Source organism: Miniopterus schreibersii (assembly GCF_964146895.1).
Source record: "Miniopterus schreibersii genome assembly, chromosome: 3".
NCBI lineage: Eukaryota > Metazoa > Chordata > Mammalia > Chiroptera > Miniopteridae > Miniopterus > Miniopterus schreibersii.
In genome coordinates, this window is record NC_138103.1 from 42,791,909 (window position 1) to 42,812,879 (window position 20,971).

Genomic DNA, 20,971 nt, shown 5'->3' on the forward strand with positions numbered 1-20,971 from the left:
CGCAACCCTTCAGGATTTCTGGAGTCACAAATATGCCTGGGATTAGCTGGCTGGCGACCCCAGAGAAAGGGAGTTAATTAAGGAGCCAGTGGTCTCTGGCAACAATGACCATGCTGACTCTGGGTCAGAGTATTTTTTAGGTTTTTGTGTTTTGTCATTAACATTTAAAAAAATCGAGGCATAATTTACATACAGTAAAACCTGTCATTTTAGAGTATAGTTCTCTGAGTTTGACAAATGCATATAGTCCCGTAACTACCACCATATAGAACATTTTCATCCCCCTCAGAATTCACTCAAGCCTGTTTGTGATCAGCCCTTCTCCCTGTCTTGAGCCACTGCAACCGCTGATTAGTATCCTATCCCTCTTCTGTCTTTCCCCCAAATGTCGTATAAAAGGACTTATACAGTATGTAGACTTTTGAGTCGAAGTTCTCTCCCTTAGCATCGTGTATTAGAGATTCCCCATGTTGTCGCATGTATCTACAGTTCATTTCTTTTTACTTCAGCACGCAGACTGCAGCATCCATTACCACAGTTTGTTATCTACTGGTTGAAGGACACTTGTGTTGTTTTCGATTCAGAACGATTATGAAAAAAAATCATTGGTTGGTTGTTTTATTTATTTAAAGTCTTGATTTTTTTTAGAGCAGATTTAGGTCACAACAAGATTGAGAGGAAGGTATAGAAATTTCCCACATTCTTCCCCTTCCCAAGTGACTAGCCTCCCCCTTTATCAACATCACTCACCGGAGTGGTACATACGTTTGTTACCAAGTATGAACCTGCATTGACATCAAAATCACCCACAGTCCACAGTTTACTGTAGGGTTCACTCTTGATGGTACACATCCTGTGGGTTTGGACAAATACCTACTTACATGTATCCATCATTGTGGTATCATACAGAATATTTTCACTGCCCTAAAAATCCTCTGTGTTTCCTGCCTTTTCGTCTCCCCATAGCACCAGCAACCACTGATATTTTTCAGAATATCCTATAGTTGGAATCATTATGTTTATAGCCTTTTCAGACTGACTTCTTTCACTTAGTAATGTGCATTTAATTTTCCTCTATGTTTTTTTCATGGTTTGATAGCTCATTTCTTTTCAGTGCTGAAAAATGTCCCACTGTCTGGACGCACCTCAGTTTATTTACCCAGTCAGCTACTGAGGTACATCTTGGTTGCTGCCAAGTTTTTGTAATTATGAATAAAGCTGCTATAAACATTTGCATGTAAGTTTGTGTGTGGATGTAAGTTTTCAATGCCTCAAGTAAATACCAAGAAATACTGTTGCTGAATTGTATGGTAAGAGTATGCTTAGTTTTGTAAGAAAGTGCCAAACTGTCTTCCAAAGTGGCTGTACCGTTTTGCATTCCCACCAGCAATGAATGAGAGTTACTGTTACTCCACATCTCATCAGCATTTGTTCCAGATTTTGCCTATCTAATAGGTGTGCAGAGGCACTTGTTTTTTTTATTATTATTGAGTTTAGAGAGCTTTTCATATACGTGGATACACATTTTTTAATGAATATGCACTTTACAAATATTTCCTCTGAGACTGTAGCTTGTATTTTTATTTTAACAGTGTCTTTGAAGAGGAGGCATTTTAATATTTTGATGAAGCCCCAATTATCATTGTTTTAATTTTAATGAATCATGTTTTTGCTGTATCTAAAGAACCTTACCTAATCCAAGATAAAAAAACCTTTCTCCTCTGATTTCTTCTAGAAGTTTTATAATTATGGGTTGTAAATTTATGTCTCTGATCTAGTTTTACATTAATTTTTGTATATGGTTCAAGATAAGAGTTGAGAGTCTTCTTCTTTTTATTTATTTATTTTTTTGCATATGGATGCCCAGTTGTTCCAGCACTATTTATTGAAGAGACTATCCTTTCTTTATTGTTTTTGCATCTTTGTTGAAAATCAATTCACCATGTGTACATATATGGGTTGTGTTAGGATTTTAAAATAAGACCTTCTATGTCAAGGTCTAGGAGCTATTCTTTTCTGGGGAGGAAAGGTGTAACTCAGAGGGCCACAGACACCAACCAGTTCCCAGTGTTTAATAAATTTCTGGCTCAGCGGTTGAGCATCGACCTATGATCCAGGAGATCAAGGTTCAATTCCCTGTCAGGGCACATGCCCGGGTTGCAGGTTCGAGCCCCAGTGGGGGGGGTGCAGGAGGCAGAAGGATGGGGGTAGAAAAGGGAGAAAAGTAGGGCACTAACAACTCTACGACTCAAAATCTAGGGGATTATGCAAAGGGGGAAGTGAGGAACAGGGATTGATAAATGGGGTTGAGTCACCCTCCAGGGATGATTACATGGGGCAGGAGAGTGTGCTCTGGAAGGAGAGGGAAGCATCATTGGCTTCAGGGCAACAAGGACAGTCAGAGTCTTGGATATCAGGGTCCCTGGGGTCTTTAGTCCTTGCCTGATGAGGCAGAGCTGGATTCAGAATTAGGGTGTCACCAATATCCCTCACCAGTAGAACGGGTCAGGAGGCCTACATTTTCATTTCTCATTTTCAAGTCCTGGGCTTTATTCCTGTTCTTTCACCTAGAGACCTTCAGATATCCTTATGAGATGCAAAGCAGTGAGTGTGTGCCTTTTTTCTTATGTCTCCATAGAAGGCAACTTAGTACTTCTCTCCATGTTCCTGAAGAAGGCCAGAAAATCTTTTTTGTGCCTAAATTCACTGCCTTCTGAAGTCCTTTGAATTTCCCTTTGGAAAATCACTTTTTTCAGTAAAGCTGAGCTGGCATGAGTTCCTTCAGTCTCTTCTGTCTGGGTTCTTGCCCTATTACATCTCCCTTGTGTGTTGTAGGAAGTGTGTGTGTGTGTGTGTGTGTGTGTGTGTGTGTGTGTGTGTGTGTGTGTGTTCCCCACTAGGTCGTGAGCTCCTACGTGAAAGTCCCTTCTACTGACACACTTAACATCATGCTAGCTCGAAGGGGAGAAATATTAGAATCCATCTCCTTTATCACAGAGCAGACAATGAAGGGTGAATTTAGAGAAAGAGTTGAGAAAGCCACAGCATTTCATACCTGATAAGATCAGGCTCCTTTCTCTTCATTTTCATCTGAAGTCAATCTTCCTGGAGATAAGGAGTCTTCAGTGCTCCGGGCCCTCACTGTGGGCTACACACTGGCAGAGCCCTGCCCTAGGCCAAAGGAGAATTGTGCTGTAATACTGAGGACAAGAAGGAAAGTCTCCCCGCCAAAAAAAGGACAGCAGCAGTGGCATCACTAGGTGCCGCCCAGGTTCTTGGTGGAGGTTGGATGCTGATGCGGATTCTACTCCCATTTGCAGACTAAAGGTTCCTATATTTGGGTTGAGATAGTGGCCACCCTCTCGCTCTTCTTTGTATATAATGAACCCAGTCAGCCGGGTAGACATTACAGAGTTCAATCTTGAGCTACTCGTGTGAGGGTCATGGAGGGCACACTAACAGCTCCGGCTTATCTTTGAAGTAATAATCTCTCAGGCATGTTCAGTGACATCAGAAATTACAAATGTGGCAGCGAAGTCCTGAGATATAGCACAGATAAGCAAGGCAGGTGTCAGTGTTACCACCGTATAACAGTGGTCATCTGTATAACATCCCAGTATTGGGGGGGAGAGTGGCCAGTGGAGGAGGTGGGAAGAAGCCCTAGGTGTTCTGTGCCTCCAGCTACAGAGGCCATAGAAGTCCCCATAGAAATCCCAAGTGGGTAAAGCTGGCTGTCCCAGGGCACCCAAGAAACACAGCTCCCAGTGACACTTGAGGGCCTTCCAGACCACAGTCTGTACTCCTCCAGAGTAGCTAGTTTATTCACTGTTGAGGAAAGGGTGTCTCCCATGTCTCAGTGTCCCTGTTAGGCCCCACCCCCACGTATCCAAAATACCTTGGCCTAGTTCCCAGATCATGGCTTTCTCCTCCAGGAGCACCTCCTGCAGAACTTGCTAGGGAACTGATGGGTTAGAGGTGCTGAAATGATCTATTGCTGCCCCTTTGCCCAGAGAGAAGCAGCTGAGGGCAGTAAGAACGAAGCTGCGTGAGTCATCAAGCGCTGGTGAAAAATGATAGAACTTGAAGCTTCAAAGTAATCTGTAAGCTCAACTAAGAAAATACTAGATTTCACCAGGAATAACATTAGAATTTGTATTTCAGCTATTATTACTAGGAACAAGGATCATATTTTAAAATATGGTACCTGATTACAATTCAATTTTTCATTTAATTTGCAAGGTTGCTCTAAAACCTATCTGCTGCCAATACTTGAAGGAGTAGTGACAAAGTTACCTGATTTTGAAATAAAGAATGGATTATGATAAGATATTCTATCTTTTCAAATATCTCAAAGTCACAGAAAAGAGGTAAGAGCCAGGGAAAGGAACTTGGAACAAGATAAAGAGAGCACAAAAGTTTACCTGAGAATATTTATACTGCTCCCTGGTTCACTTCCTCCTACCTTATCCTGAGGGCAACTTCAGACATCTCTCCCTTTTCTCTGTAGGACAGAGAACCCTAGATAAGCTTGGAAACCTCGAAGCCGAGTGCCCTTTGACTCTCTTCTCTGGAGCCTAGAGTGGAAATGGCAATGTGGTAACTTAAGCAGAGTGAAGGCTGGAGGCAGCGCTCGGAGCCTGAACGTGGAGCTCTCCAATAGCCCCCAGGGGTGGCCACGACAGGGCCGTCTTGCCTTAGGGCAAGGTGACCCGATAGCACAGGCTCTAAGGTCTTCAGCACAAAGGGTCAAGATGAGGTTGAATGCCCAAGCTTCCCTTGAGCCAGGAGGGGTTGAATAGCGGTGGGACCTTTATTATATTAAGACAAGAGACTACAAATTATTGAGCTGCAAAATCTTCAGATACAGCAAGGGCACAAGCAAACCCTCCCTGTTGCTCTTCCCCTGCACCCAGATACATCCTGAGGGGAGAGAAGAGGAGAGTCCTTGAGAGCTGAGACTAGCTCTGATTTGAATTTGAGCTTTAAATGGACTGAGTTTAAATCTTTAATTTGACTGAATATTTACTCCAAAAGACTAACTTTGAAACTGCAATGATTCAGTTACCTTGAGAATGACAAGACTGAGTTTCCCCCATCATTAAAAGTGGGGGTTTAGAGTCAAGTCCAATTCCGTTATAGAGAAATGAACTAAAGCATCTTTCTTCCTGCTTGAGTGTTAGATTGTGAATTTTAGTCCATCACACTACATTCTCTCTTAGATCACGTGCCTGGGTGGATAGCAGTATGACTCAGGCGTGAGCTCAATGAAACAGCATGGGCACTATCTGTGGGTTCTGTCACCCACCCCCGGAGCCCGGGGGCACATTCCACCTGCCAGAGCATCTGGCTCAGAGGCCCCGGAACTTTTCAGCTTCTCCCAGCTGACAATGGCCCAGTGATGACACAGCTTCTTCAGAGGCCAGGGGGCATTATCCATCCCATTAATTATCTTTATATGACTAAAAAATAACATTTATTAAGCGCTTATGGTATGCTAAGTGCCAGCCTGTAAATAATATGTTGGAAGACAGGAACTTACTTCAAAAAGCTCACTGAGGGGAACTAGGAGATAGGAAATGGGACTTGCAAATGTAAGCATTTTCTCAATACTCTGGGACAAATCTCTCAAACAATGAACTGCTTTCCCCTCTCCTTTGATGCCTGAAAGGGCAAAGCGACAAAGGACAGCAGAGGCAGACAGGAATGAGGCAATGAGTGAAGCTGGCGACGCCAAAGCAGGAAGGAGATTGCAGGGTGATGGGAAGCGCTGTGCAAGCATTCGCCCCGCAAGCTCGCTGCCGGAGACTTGCCTCCTCCCTTCAGTTTCCTCCTTTACTTTGACGTGAAGCTCACGTTATTGCCAACGAGAAGTCTCCGCTGGTCCAAGTCCTTTTACCTGCGGGAAAGCCCAACAGGGTGCAGTGGCCTGCTGTGTAGGGCAGTGACAATGGAGTCGCCCAGGACAGAAGTGGAAGCAGGAAGGGGCTGAGTGAATGGGAAGGCAGGGAGGTGCTGAGAAAGAAAGGCAGTCCTTCCTTTCACTCTAGTGGCAGGAATAAAAGGCTTTAAGAAAATTATTATTTAAGGTAGAAGTGTCTCCTATTACAGGGCTTGGTCATTCCTCCCAGGCTAGTTCCTCGCCCCCAACACACACACACACACACACACACACACACACACACACACACACATACACACACACACTACTAATCTTGTGGAGGGAGAGAGGTCAATTATCCTTCTAAAAATACCTTATGCTGGGACATGCAATGAAGGTCACTTTATAATACAATAGCCTCATCTCTTTGTTTGCATGCACTTTCGTTTCCCCAGCAATAGGTCTTTTCAAGTAGAATTTGCTTTGCCTAATCCTTTAAAATGTACCTGCAATTAAGCAATATTTGAGTACAAAGGTGAGTGCATGTTAATTCTAAAATGGATTCTGTTTATTAAATGTTTTACTTTTTCAACGGTTTACTAGAGTTTAATACTTGTTTCAAACCCCTTTACTATCATGCTGTCTCAATAAAGCACCACAGCAGAGCATTAAATGAACTTGCACAGAAACTGATTTCATCAACACCAGATTATGCCTTTGTTACAAAATGTAGCAGATGGGGGGAAAGAGCTGAGAGAAACAAGGCTCCTTTCAAAACATACTATTTTAAAAACAGTTATTAAACGGATAGTGAAGGCAATACAGAGTAGTAGCTTTAAAGTAACTTGCGTAATATTTACCTAAATTTCCTACTTACTTCTAAGAAGTGTGCTTAGGGCCAAAATCTCCTTTTACAAATTAGCTCATAGGAGTTACATAAGAATGAAGTAGAGCTTTTTGGCAAAATCTCCCCTTAAGGAACTGCTCAGATGTGCTGTTTCTAGCTGTATTACCCACGAATCCCCATTACAAACTGGCTTCTCAGGTGTTAAAGAAAATGCTGGACTTGACTTTAGTGAGGGAGCAAAATGGCCCCTATGGGTACCAGAATTTAATTTGTTTGTGGCTGGGTTTGGAGACGTGTGAGGCCCACTATTTGCTCCTGCTGGGGGAGGCAGAAAGGAGCAGGGAGGGGAAGACGGGGTGAGGGCTACATTACTGAGAACCACCAAATCCTGACTGACGCCAGGAAGTTAGGACAGGCAGCCCTGGAGAGCGTGGAGTGTCTCTGTGCCTTCTGAAACCCAGGAGAGGAGTCAGCTCTCCCGCAGACTCTCGTCCTGGACTTAGAAGCCTGCAGAGAGGAAGGCAGCTCCCGGCTCTGCCTCTAGCTGCCTGGCTGAAGGCTTTTCCTTTAGACTTAGGGCACCAAAGACCTCTGAGGACCCAGAGAACCATTTGGGTGGAACCACCCAGAGCAGCATTTTGGACCAAAGTGATCCTGAAAACTGAGGCAGTCTAAATAATTTTGTCAAAATTGTACTTTTGTCCATACAGCTGGCTGATACAAATGTGGTGTTTTGGGCTTATTTTAGAGAACAATAAAAATTATTTACATCACTTGGTATGTATGAATTAGAATTAAAATAATTCTTTTGGAAAAAGGTGTATTAATATGGATGAAGCTGTTAGAAGACATTCAATCATGAACATAACCATCTACTAAGAGCAGATGATAGTATCTAAAAGACAGATTCTGATGGTAAAATTGCAGAAGTGTTAAACCTGCACATACAGTGTAGTTTAATTTTGGCAGTAATTGCTATAATAATGATTACTCCATTGGATTGTTAAGAGGCATGTAATATTCTGGGTAAAAGGGGGCTTTCTGAGCCAATCGGTGCCTCTGACCTACCCAGAATCCCACAATATCTTTCTTTAATTTTTTGTTGTTGTTGTTTTAATTTTAATTTATTATATTTTTAATCCTTACCCGAGGATATTTTTTCCATTGGTTTTTAGAGAGAGTGGAAAGGAGAGAAGGGAGGGGGGAGAGAGAGGGAGGGAGAGAGAAACAATAATGATGAGAGAGTCATTGATTGGCTGCCTCCTGCACGCCCCCAACTGGGGATTGAGCCCGCAACCCGGGCATGTGCCCTGACTGGGAATCAAACTGTGATCTCCTGGATCCTACCTAGGTCGATGCTCAACTGCTAAGCCACACCCAGCAGGGCGAAACAACGTATATTCTAATCTACATCAACGAAGTTTACAAGTCATGGACCCACAGAGCCCATGCTAATGCAAATTACCCACATTCCCATCTTATCACTCCATTAAGTACTAGAGTGATATGAGCTTTGCACTGGGCAAAGCTTCAAATAGTTGGCAAGAAAATGAAGGGCTTGCCTCAAAGAATGTCCTGCTTCAGGCTCTGCCTAGGACAAATTCTTCAGTGGAGCAAACCAGCTGCCACAGGACAGCGGAAGCAAAGGTTCCATATCAGTGAGTCTAGAACCCACACTGTCCAACTTGAAAGTACATTGGTATTTGTTGGAAGCTCACTGTAGAACTGTACATTGTCAAGTTCCCATGGTAAAAGAAACATAGTGTCAATTTCTCATCAGAAAAAAATGTTCAGAATAAATATGATACATTTAACATTGGTTTTTATTGTGGAAGAATAGATTTTTAAGGTTGGCATTATCTTAAATAACTGTAAAATTAGCTTTTTCTTTTGTACATTCAATGACTCTAGCTGATTTTCCCAAAATATATCACACAGTCAAACATTCCCACCAAGCTGAGAATCGGAGCAAGCTGTTAGTAAGAGGGAGTGATGGGTGAGAGCTAGACCTGCCAAGACAGTGATTCAAAATGATGGCGAGTTGGAAAAAAGCAGATTTCCCCCACTCCATTATATTATAACATCTTACAATAGTAGCACACATGTTTCTACCATTTAAAACAAAAATGGCATAATTCCTTAGGCCTGGAATTCTCTCTCCACTTCCTCACATACTGGGGCCATAGTGGAGTGGGTGCAGCTCTCTTGCCCTGTGGCTTTTACAAAAGCAGATAATTGCTTTTTAAAAGTGTTGTGCATTTCTTGTTTCTAATAACATAAAGTGAAAGCTTATAAAGAGAATGCTGATTAGCTATTCCCCATCTCTGGTGAAGATGGGAGATAGAAATAGGGTTCAACTTCATTAGGAGGGGTGTAGGACGGACATAGGAGGAATTTCCTGAATCCAGGATTTATGAGGCCCAGAGCAGATTCTTATGAATGTGCTTCTCTTGTCCCTGGAGAACTTGCAATGACAATAGGACATGCATTTGAGGGGAGAATTTGTAGTGAAGACGAGGCGTACATTTTGGGGAAGGGTGGGGGGTGATAAGTGCAGTAATGGACTCAGGAATGCAAAATATTAGTTATGGAATAACAGGCTGCTCAGTTGCTAGGGAATCCTAAAAATAGGGGTGAGTGACTGGCTGAGAGGGGCAGGGAAGAGTGGATTTTCCTCTCGGAAAATCACTGGGAGATCATTGGGCAGTCCAGGCCTGACAAAAGCAGCGCAGAGCTGCTTTCTGAAGCTGCAGAAATGAAGCAATAAGCATGGACAGGCAAGTGGAGTCCCAGCAGTCCTGCAGATATATGCTTGACAGTGGTCATGCTTTCTTCCAGAGCAGGCCATACCCAATGTACACGAAGCTCAGACTCACAGGAAGGGCTGGAGGCTCAGTTCCTGAGGGCAAAATGCAGGTTGGCAGTTCCTCCAGGAGCTGTGCCCTCTTGTCCACCCGCACTCCCACTGCCGTCTACTCTTCAGATTAATTCTCCAACTTGGAAGAAGTGTGGATAACAGACTTGCACCCACATTTCCAGTGTGCAAAGGGGACTGTTGGGGGATCAACAAGAGGAATCTAAGTGGTAAGGAAGAGGGTGAGTGATATTATTTTGAAGCAAAGTAGTTTTTGTGTTTATCCAGACAGGCTGACCTTTCCACTCTGATGATTTCTAGTCTGATGATTCCCTAAAAACATTTTAAACAAATTTCACTTCATATCAAACTGATAACCTATCAATGACTCCTTATTTGTTTTCTCTATGAGAAGTTCCATTAGCAAGTGTGGCTTTCCTCTGTTATTTCCTGCCTGGTGGGGCTTAAAAAAATTCTTGATGTTGCTATAACAAAGGGCTTGGCTCGACGGTTTATTTTTCTTTTGTTGGGGGTAAGACATGGTAGCAATGATATTTGGTTGCTGTGTGGACACTGGGCAGATGGCAGGAAAATGGAGAGGGGAGGGGACATGGTGGAGGACATTGATTGAGAAAGGGAGCCCTAGCTTTCCTCCCCTGAGCAGGTGTTGCTATAGGACACAGCAGGCTGGGTTCATGTTCTCCGATTCCCTTTGATGGCTTTGTCTGCTCTTTTAGAAGGCTGGCTTCCAAGAAAGAAAGAGTGGGCCTGTTTCCAAAGATTCCTACTTTACCCTTGCTAGCGATATTATTAGTTCGTGGTTTAGAGGCTCAGTAAGTGACTTTCCATTTGTGGGTTTACACAAAGGACATCTTTACCCTAAGAAAAAAAATCTTTCCCTGAACTTTTGTTGAGATTCACTGCTTTAGTTATTATTTTTTCCTGGTAGGCTCTGTTATAGTAAAAAAGTAAAAAATAAGAAGCCCTTGGTAGGGAAGAACCATTACATCATTAATATTCATTATTATCCTATAACTAGCTGATCAAGTGTAGGACACAGAATAGGGTTTTTAAAAAATTAAATTAACTTAGATACCGTAAATTTCACCCCTTTTGGTATATAGTTTTGCAAGTGTTGATATACGCATAGCCCTGTAACCACTGCCACAATCCAGATAGGAAATAATTTCATTGATGAACAGAATAGATTCAATGACATGGAAGCATAGATGAGACTGATGAATGTCAGAGGGACGGAGGAGGGCGGGTGGGTGGAGGGGGAGAGAGCAGCCATAGAATTTATGTGCATATATACATAACCCAAGGACATGGACAGTGGTGGGGAGAGGGACTGGGGAGGGGGAAGGAACGGGGTAGAACGGGTCATTGGGGAGAAAAAGGGACATCTGTAATATTTTAAACAATAATAAAATTTTTAAAAAAAGAAAAGAAAAAGAAAAAAAGAAAAGAAAAAAAAAAAGGAAATAATTTCATCACACCAAAAAATTCCTCCATGTCTCTTTGTGTCAAACCCGTCTCCATTCCTTAGCAAATACTGATCTGTTTCCTGTAGCTATAGGTCTGCCTGTCCTAGAACGTCCTATAAATGGGCTCATACAGCATATTGACTTTTCAATCTGGATTTAGTCACACAGCATAATGCATTTGAGAGTCACCCTTTTTTTTTAATGTTTCAATAATTTGTCCCCTTTTCATTGTTGAGTATCTCATTGCATGGATGTACCAGATTTTGTTTATTTCTTCCTTCCCTGGTTAAGGGACTGCAATGGACGGCATTGTGTGCCCCCTAAATTCATTTGTTGAAACCCTAACCCAACTCTAACTGTACTTGGAGACAGGGCTTTTAGGAGGTAATCAAAGTTAAATGAGGGCATTACCTGGTAGGTCTGGTGCCTTTATAAGAAGAGGAAGGGACACCAAAGCGCTCTCTCTGAGCACACCCACTGAGGAAAGACCGTGTGAGCACACAGAGAAAAGGGGCCATCTACAAGCCAAGAAGAGGGTTCTCGCCAGAAACTGAATTGACTGCCACCTTGACCTTGGACTTCCCAGCCACCGGAACTTTGAAAATATAAATGCCTGTTGTTTAAGCCACCTTGTCTGTGGTGTTCTTGTTATAGCAGCCTGAGCAGACTACTACAGGGACATTTGGGTTGTTTTTATTTTTGTGATTATAAATATAGCTGTTACAAGACAGAATTGATAAGCTTTTAATTTTTTAACTTAATTTGTTTTAAAAAAATAACTACTAATACATTCTCAAAACTTTTAAAAGTAATATTGTAGTAAATCCTACAGAAGGGTTTGTTCAGCATGTGCTCCAAATTTGTGTACAGTAGAGGCTAAAAAGCAAAATCTATCTTTAAATATATTCTGAACCTAGGGTTCCAGATATGAATGAGGTATACCAATTAGATACATTTTTATAAATTTTTTTAAATCCTCATTGAGGATATTTTTCCATTGCCTTTCAGAGAGAGAGAGAGAGAAACACAGAGAGAGAGAAACATCAATGTGAAAGAGAAACATTGATTGACCTGGGATCAAGCCTGCAACTGAGGTACGTGCCCTTGGTTGGAATCGAACCCAGAGCCCTTCAGTATGCGGACTGATGCTCTAATCACTGAGCCAAACCAGCTAGAGCTATAAAATTTGAATTTGGAAATAAGTTATGTGGGGAGAGAAAGGGATGGAAGGTCTCCATCGTGCTAATGAGAATGATATCAGTTGATTCCCAGATTGCGGCAGCAAAGTTTTCCTCCAGCCAACATCTGTGGCTCTGACTCTGGCCTCTGATCTCTGAAATGAAACTAAGGTGGATAAACCAGAAGTCAAGCCAGCAAATTTCTTATCCTTTACCCCCCCCACACCCCAGTTTCTCGATAGTGAAAAAGACAGCAGTTCCCTTGAGCACTTCGTGTTTTTCTGGGAGTTGTTTCGGGGGCCTGTTCTAGAGTCTACTTTTCCAGCCCTTCCAGTGAGTTTGTGAGAATCTAAATCCTTGTCTTAAAGGCCCTTCTGTTTAAACTAGCTAGAGGGTTTCTATTATTCGCTGCTGAATCCTGACTGATTGGGTTGTGCAGTGGAAAGACATTCTTTCCCAGTCACCCAGTTCCCCTTTCCAAAGGCAATCACTATTATTAGTTTCTCACGTATCTTTCCAGAGGCATTTTATATAAAAATAGTCAAACATAAATTTATGCTCCCTTTTTGAAAACAGAAATTGCAACAGATAAAACACACTCTTCTGCATCAACTTAAAAAAAACTTTATATATTAGAGATCTTTTCCATATCTGCCCATAAAGAGCATCCTAATCCTTTTTCATAGTTGCAGAGTATTACATCATATGGACGTAGCATAATTTATTTAATAAATCCTTTATTGGTGGAAATTCATTTCTAATAGTTTTCCATTACCGACAATGCCACAGTGAATATTATTAATATACACTTGTATATCTACTGAAAAACTACTACAAATAATAAGAAAATTATATCTGTAAATTCCTAGAAACAGAATTGCTAGGGCAAGGAATATGCACATTTTGAAAATATTGCCAAATTCCCCTTCATAGGGATTGTCCCAACTTATCTTCCTGCAGCAACATATGAGAATGCCTATTTCTCCATACCACCAACATAGTGTATTATAAAATTTTGGTGTTTTTGCCAATCTAATAGGTGAGAAATATTGTCATTGTAATTTTAATTGACTTTTCCCCCTTTTATTATGAGTAGAATTGAAAGTATTTTAATATGTTTAAGAGTCAGTTATATATATTTTTTCTGGTGAACTGTTTATCTCTTTTCCCCATTTTTTAAAATTGGGCTTTGGTTTTTCACTTAGTATTTCATTTGTAACAGGTATATGAGGTTCATTAGCTTTTTGTTACTGATATGAGTTACAATCTCTTTTTCCAAGTTTGTTTCTTGACTTTGTTTATGGTGATTTTAGCATGCACTTAAAAATTTTGTCATAATACTTTTTTTGTCATAGTTTAGAAAAGTCTTTGCCATTCTGAGGATTCTCTATCTCTCCTTATGGTTCTGTTATTGGTTACTTTTTTGGTAAATACTTAATTCTTTGATCCGTTTGTAATTTATCTTGGTATAAAGGGAAAGGTCTGTTGGGATTTAATTCTCCATGGAGGGCTCATGTTTTTGTGCATCTTATGACGGCTTTTGTTCTCAACTATCTTTTTAAGGATGTTTGCATAGCAATCAGCCTTAGGAGACAAGTAGGTCCAAGGGCAGGTTTGTTTGCTGTCCATTACAGTAAAGATAATGTTTCCCTCTGTGTCAGGTTTTCTAGCAGTCCCCTTATAAGATAGAGGGGTTCCTAAGGTCCGAGTTTAACTGTGACACAACCTCCTATGTGTGCACCATCCACCTGGACCAACCTCTGCATCACCCCAGAGGTACTTAGGGAGCAAGGGGAACCAATGTAATTATGGAGCTCATGCTTCCTGCTGTGGATGAGTAATAAAATATTTTGTCTCTGACCCAAGACTCTTCATGTCGTCTTCTTCTTCTTCTTTTTTTTTTTAAATATATCTTTATTGATTTCAGAGAGAGGAAAGGAGAGGGAGAGAGAGAGAGAAACATCAATGATGTGAGAGTGATTGATCCGCCGCCTCCTGCACACCCCCGACTGGGGATTGAGCCCGCAACCCGGGCATGTGCCCTGACCGGGAATCGAACCCCGATCGCCTGGATCCTAGGTCGACGCTCAACCGCTGAGCCCCGCCCGGCCGGGCTTCATGGCTTCTGCGAGCATTTATGAAATAGCAGGCTAACTTGTTAGCTTGCAAGGGGGTAAAATCCCAGACTTGTCACAGTACTTGACAGGATCTACCTCTATTTTTTCCAGATGGCTATGCTGTTGCTCCATCACCATTTTTTTAAAAAAAAGTTCCTCCTTTCCCAACTGATTCTAGGTGACAGCTTTGTTGTACACTAAATTCTTGTCTGTGTTTAAGCTCATTTCTGAACTTATATTCTATTCAGTTAATCTATGTGTGTGCTAGAATATACTTAAAAAAAATTATTGAGGCCCTGGCCAGGTGGCTTAGTTGGCTGGAGCATAGTCCCATATATATATAAATCTAAGATATATATATATATATTTAAGGCAGATAATTCTGATGCAGATAGACCTAGGACCTCATTTTCAAAAACAGCTCCTTAGAGATGGTTGACTTCTTTATTCCACCTTTTCTAGAAGCAAAGAAAACTGCCACATTTTCAATATACCATGACTTAGATCCAGGTCCTGCCTCCCAGAAAGATGTATACACCCAGACAGCGGTACATTTATACATATAATACATATACAGACTGTGATCATTATTCCAGTATTTTCATGCACAGGAAAATAGACGAGTTGATATTACTGAAACAAATTCATCTACAGGTAGACAACTGACGTTCCAGGACTCGTGGGCTTCTCTGCATAAAGCCCTCAGTCACAGCCTAGACGTCAGGGATGGTAAATGATGCACATCCTTTCATACCTTTTAGTGGGTTGAACACTAAAGGGAAAAGTTCCTGTGGGCATCACCATGGGGCATCACAAGAAGACAGCTGTCCCTGGCTTTTGGTTAATAATTTGCAATGAAAGATGAATGTTTCGGTACTTCTGAATAGTCTGCTTAATAATTCGGAAAGCAGAACCCATCTCTCAGATGCTCACTAAGCATTTTTGGAAAGTAATTTAGACACATTTATCTTCTCTGACATTGCCTAATGGAGCTATCCACTTCCCTGGCGCATGTGGAAAGTGACTGGCTAAAACGTGTGCACTCCGCACTCTACAGAAGGTGAGTGTGCCCCGCAGATGGAAGCAGCCCACCTTGGGCACCCAGCCTGAAAAGTTAAACTAACCAGTTCTCCAGTTGATGTTCAGTAGGGTATTTGTTATTTTAACCTCTTAAGCAAGGTCTCAGATCTTTCAGGGCTGGTCTCTGGGAGTTAAAAAAAATAGTTTTAATCCAAGACTGTCAAAATATATTCCAGTTTTAAAAAAGATTCCATTTTAAACTGAGTGGGAAAACAAACTTTAGAAGTTAATTAAAAGGAACATTGTGCGTGTGGCTTTACCCATGTTTCAATTCCTGAACCCCAAGAAAGTGGTGAGAGTAGAAAAATGTGCTCAAGACGTTTATATAAATGGCTTTAAAATGGGAGTAAGACATGCTGCTGCTGCTGCTGCTGCTAATGATGATGATGATGATGATTATGGAGAAAAAAGAAAGAGGTGAAGGAAGAGAAAGAAAAAAAATACTTGGTAGAGTTTTTTTGTCCCTAATGTCTTTAGTAAGTCTGATTAGAAATAATAGTCCTTAAATTGAAAAGGGAAAAAAAAGGTCATGGTATCGGGGGAAAGAAAGAATCTAAGACCCATGTTTACATTTTATCAGTCCTCACATTCATCCAAGAAATGGCATAAATCTTGTAAAAGGAAAGGGGAGGCTGTGGGCTTTCCCTGGTGCAGTCAAGTACGTACAGGCTCCGCTCACTGCTGGCGGAGAGAATTCTAGGCGACAGGCTGCTGTTGCTGCAGAGGCATGTTCACCAGCCCGACGATAAACTCTGGCAGGGCTCATGCCTCCCAGCTCAACACCCCTCAGCACTGCCAGCTTGGTTTCTCATCCCAAGGAAGATGATAAAATAAAACATTGCTAAAATGGCTCTTCATATCAAAAACCTATTCGCATGGTATTCAGTTTCACAGCGATTGAAAACTGAGGAGCTGAAAGTTACAGATGGATATAAATGTTTCAGTCAACCACTGCGCTAAGTGTAGCAAATAAATGTTCTTGATGCTTTGGGAACCCTTGCCTTTCAAGGTAGATTCCACATGTTAAATGCTGCATTTTAGAGTTAAGAGTTAGAGAAAGCCCAGGCCATGGGCTCTCTTTCTCCATCCCTGGTAGAGCCCGCTCTTGGTACAGCACCTTCAGAATCTGCTAAAGTGATTGTGTGACAACATGGGAAATGAGCAGGGTCTGCTAGTAAGTATAGAAATCAAGGTTCAAGGTTGGATTCATGTAATGATTGCAATTATGTTGAAACTATATATACATGCAGGTAAGACTAAAAGAAGACATGGGGAAAATGATTTGTTGGGAAGTAAAATTTGGGATGAATAATTTCAATTTTTAAATTTCCAATACTGTTGTTATTACATCATTTGAAAAAAAATAACTTCTTTTTAAATTAGGATTTAATTGACTTGCACAATGAAAACTATAAAATGTCGCTGAAAGAAATTAGAGAAGACACAATAAATAAACGCAAAGACATCCAGGGTTCAGGGACTGGAAGATGTAACATCACTGAGATAGCAATACTACTCAAAGTGATCCGAAGATTCAATGCACTCTCGATAAAAAGTCCAACAACTTGATTTGCATAAATAGAAAAAAAAAATCCATGCTAAAACTCATGTGGTATATAAATACAATGGAACAGTATTCAGCCTTAAAAAGAAAGGAATTCTGATACATGCTACAACAGGGATGAACTTTGAAAACATTAGGCTAAGTGAAATATCCAGTCATGAAAGTACAAATATTATGTGATTCTTCTGCTATGATGAGGTTCCTAGAGTAGTCAGATTTACAGAGAAGGAAAATAGAATGGTGGTTGCAAGAGGTTGGGGGAAGGAGAGAGATGGAGAGTTACTGTTTAGTGGGTGTAGAGTTTCAGTTTTGCAAGATGAAGAGAGTCCTGGAGCTGGTTAGTGGTGATGGTCACACAATATGAATGTATTTAGTATCACAGAACTGTACACTGGAAATAGTTGAAATGAGAAATTTTGTTATGTATATTTTACCATAGTTAAAAATCTGATTAAGCGTGCTTTCTAACCCTCTTACCCTAGGCAGCACATCTTGAGGTCCTTGCTCCTTTCTTACTCCGTATCTCATTTCTCTTAGCTTTGCTCTTAATGAGATTGTTGCAGATTAATTACCCTAATCTTTACTCTGCAGCAGATTCTTCTCTGACCACTTCAGCTGTCAGTTTCTGGGCTGATGGATTCATCTGTGGTACAGACCAAAGGAGTGTTAGAAATTTGGAGAGAAAACTGGGAGAGATGGAGCTGAGGCAAGCTTTGGAGAATGGGATGCACTGAACTGAAGGGGCAATTCATGAGTTAACTATTAACATGTCCAGAGGTTTTCAACCTTGGCACCACTGACATTCTATACTGTAGTATTTTTGTTGTGGGGAACTGTCCTGTAGATTGTAGAATGCTTAGCAGCATCCCTGGCCTCTACACACTAGATGATAGTAACTCCTTTCTCCACTCAAAGCTGGGACAATAAAAAATGTCTCCAGACATTTCAGAAGTCCCCTAGAGGGCAAAATACCCCTCACCTCCATTTAAGAACCACTGATCTATGGAACCTGTCCTGGAGCCAGGAAAGACATCAGTTTGTCCAGAGCAGAAAGTCCATTCATGAAAGTGTTTTTCATTTATGTATTCCAAGTGTCAGTTTTGGCACCTGACACATAATGAATGGTTCATAAGTCTTTTTTGTCCATTCGTTTTTGAATGGTGCTATAAGAAAGTTAATCTGAAACCTTCAAAAGAGTTTGGATAGGGAGATCGTAGAAGTAGATGGACCTTTTGCAATAGGAAGCTTTTGTAATAATTCGGAAAAGAGATAGACTTGAACTAAGGTTGTGATAAGTGGAATAGAAAGGGGGCTGAAGCAAATATTCATGTGAAGGAAGATTGTACAGGATTTGGAGACAGGGGAAATATATCTGGTGAGCTGGGTAGAAGACAGGAGGGGCTTTGGTCTTACTGAGAGACAGAGAAATCAGTGCAGATGTGAGCAGAAGTCTCTAAGTAGATAACTGAGGGTTGAACGCGAACAGTTATTATTTCAAATCATGAAAAGAATCTGTAGCAGTCGTCAAGCTGAATCTGGAATCACTCTGCAGGTGAAGGAGGCAGGCAAATTTAGACTTATATTTAGAAAAAGATATATAAGAAGGACAAAGAGAAGAGAAAAACACTGCAAACTTTGTTTTTCTTTTTTCCATTGTTTTTGCTCAGTAATATCAGTTTGAGATGTAAAGATGAATATTCTCTGATTTGGGATTCTGAAATCTGCATTCGAAGCTCAACATGTCCCTATAAAAGTCCTAAGAGAATAAAAAGAAACCTTTGTGCTTTTTAAAATTCTAAACCATTTCCTCATTTTCATGAAGGAAATACAGACAAAGCAAGGGCAAAATTTCAGCATCAGGGCCTCCCCCTGGCTCACAGCCTTGGACGTTGCTAAGCTGGTGAGCATCCTATTGTCATTTGAGAAAGCCAGCTGCATAGCTAGATAGAGTGAGCCTGTCTCTGCAACTCCAAGACTGTAATTATGCTAAAATGGGATCTTGCAGCAGTGAATATAAAGGGAAGCCTTGGAATATCTCTCCTCCACTAAACAACTTTATGGTTGAAAGGAAGCAATTACTGAGAACGAGATGAGACTAAGTAAAAAACAGCATAACTTTCTGACTCTTTCAACTTGGTTATTGACAGAATTGTGCTGAACTCAATCTTTGCTCCTGCCACACAACCCCCACCGAAGTCATAACAATTCCAGCTTTCTAGCCTGATTTTTAATTTCAGCGGAAATAAATTTTTAAATTAACCATTCCCTAACTCAGTTTAAAGCAACTTGCTAGTTTGTCTTAATAATATCAGTAATTCTATCAAAGTCTTTAGGTTTAGTTTCCCTCCCACCTGGACCTGGAGAGACACGAGGTATCCAAGTAAGACCTTTGCTACTTACCTGATGCAGCAGCTCTACCTGCCTAAGTCACCACGATCCATCTGGGAGCGGAGTTGTCGGCAGAGAGGACAGGTACGAAAACAGCAGAACCTGAGGGTTTCTAATTCTTTTTCTTCTGCGATAGAAGGTGACAGAAACTGGGAATTGAACAGGTCTATGTGTGAAGCTGGAAACTGCAAATTAGTACCATCTACAAAATTGCATCCATCACCACCTCATTCTGACCATGCTGTCTGCAATAAAAATGCCCACCTTGAGCATTCTGTCTCCAAAGTGCATTGTCAGGCTAAGAGAAAGCAATGCAGTGCTTGAGAAGAGGCACATTGTACACAGGTTAATTAGATAACTGAATTCTCTCAATAATTCCAGAACCCAAAAGATCAACTTTTACCTAAATTACACAGATGGCCACGCTTTGTGATATTTATCACTCTTCTGGAAGCCTTAGAGCAAAAGACAACCGGAAGAAACAGGATGAGAAGTATTGCGAAGAAAGAGGCAAAAATGATCACTAAAGGGAATGATTGTCTTCCTAGAAATAGGAGATCTAAGACAATCAAAGGGAAAACAGTAAGGCCTAATGAGAGATATAAGGAAGGAAGCCAGGTGTAACTATAAGCATGCCAAATCGGTAGCTTACTTACATATCAGAATAATCAGTTATAAAATATAATGTAAAAAGATTAAATTAACATATGTCTGTCCAATGTAATATATACCGCCATTGCAAAGATAAAGTAGATGTCTATAAGATGATATGGAAGGTAACTAAGATATCTGGTAAGAGGAAATAGCGAGGAACAAACTGTGTGTGTGTGTGTGTGTGTGTGTGTGTAAAATGCACGGAAAAAGAATCTGAAAGAATATAACCAAATCTTTTTAGGTGGTTTTCTTAAAGATGGGGGAGAGCTGGAATTATGGGTAATTTTCTATTTTTATATTCTATATCTTTTTAATGACAATTATATATATTTGAAATTTAGAAAAAGCAACGAAGGTTTAAAATTCAAGAGAAACGTTAACAATCTTCTTGAGCTCTACATTTGTTGGAGCTGGAATGCACTTAACGGTTCATCTGCTGGTCAAACACCTTCCTTTCACAGAGAACTTGAAAGCTCATCTCCTTTAAGATTGAAATTGAAAATGAACAGTTCCCAAAATGGAATCAAAAGCTCAAGGTTTATCCATGCTGTCTCAAAAGGTAAGACTTCCTAGAGGTGAAGGGATTAAGCAAAGAAAACCCCCCACAAAACTCACAGACAGAGAAAACAGTATGGTGACTGAAAGAGGGAAAGGGAGGTGGGGGGAGGTAGAAGAGGGCAAGTGAGGGATAAATGGTGATGGAAGGAGGCTTGACTTGAGGTGGTGAACACAATACAATATAACGATCGTGTATTATAGCACTGTACACCTGAAACCTACATAATTTTATTAATCAATGTCACCCCAATAAATTCAATTTTAAAAAGTTTAAGGTTTAGTTCATAGATGAAAGTAACTGTGTACTGATACTGTTAACTTAAAATATATTTTAAAAGACACACCTAGCATTGGAAATTTCTCATT

The 20,971-nt window shown here is 40.9% G+C and overlaps 1 long non-coding RNA gene across 1 annotated transcript in view; it reads right to left on the bottom strand.

Annotated features, from left to right (window-relative positions):
* LOC308555266 overlaps window positions 1–20,971 on the bottom strand; it is a 133,965-nt gene that overhangs the window by 4,412 nt on the left and 108,582 nt on the right. The window contains exon 6 of the long non-coding RNA XR_013998528.1: window positions 3,056–3,171. This is a non-coding gene — a long non-coding RNA (uncharacterized lncRNA). The remainder of the gene's footprint in view (window positions 1–3,055; window positions 3,172–20,971) is intronic.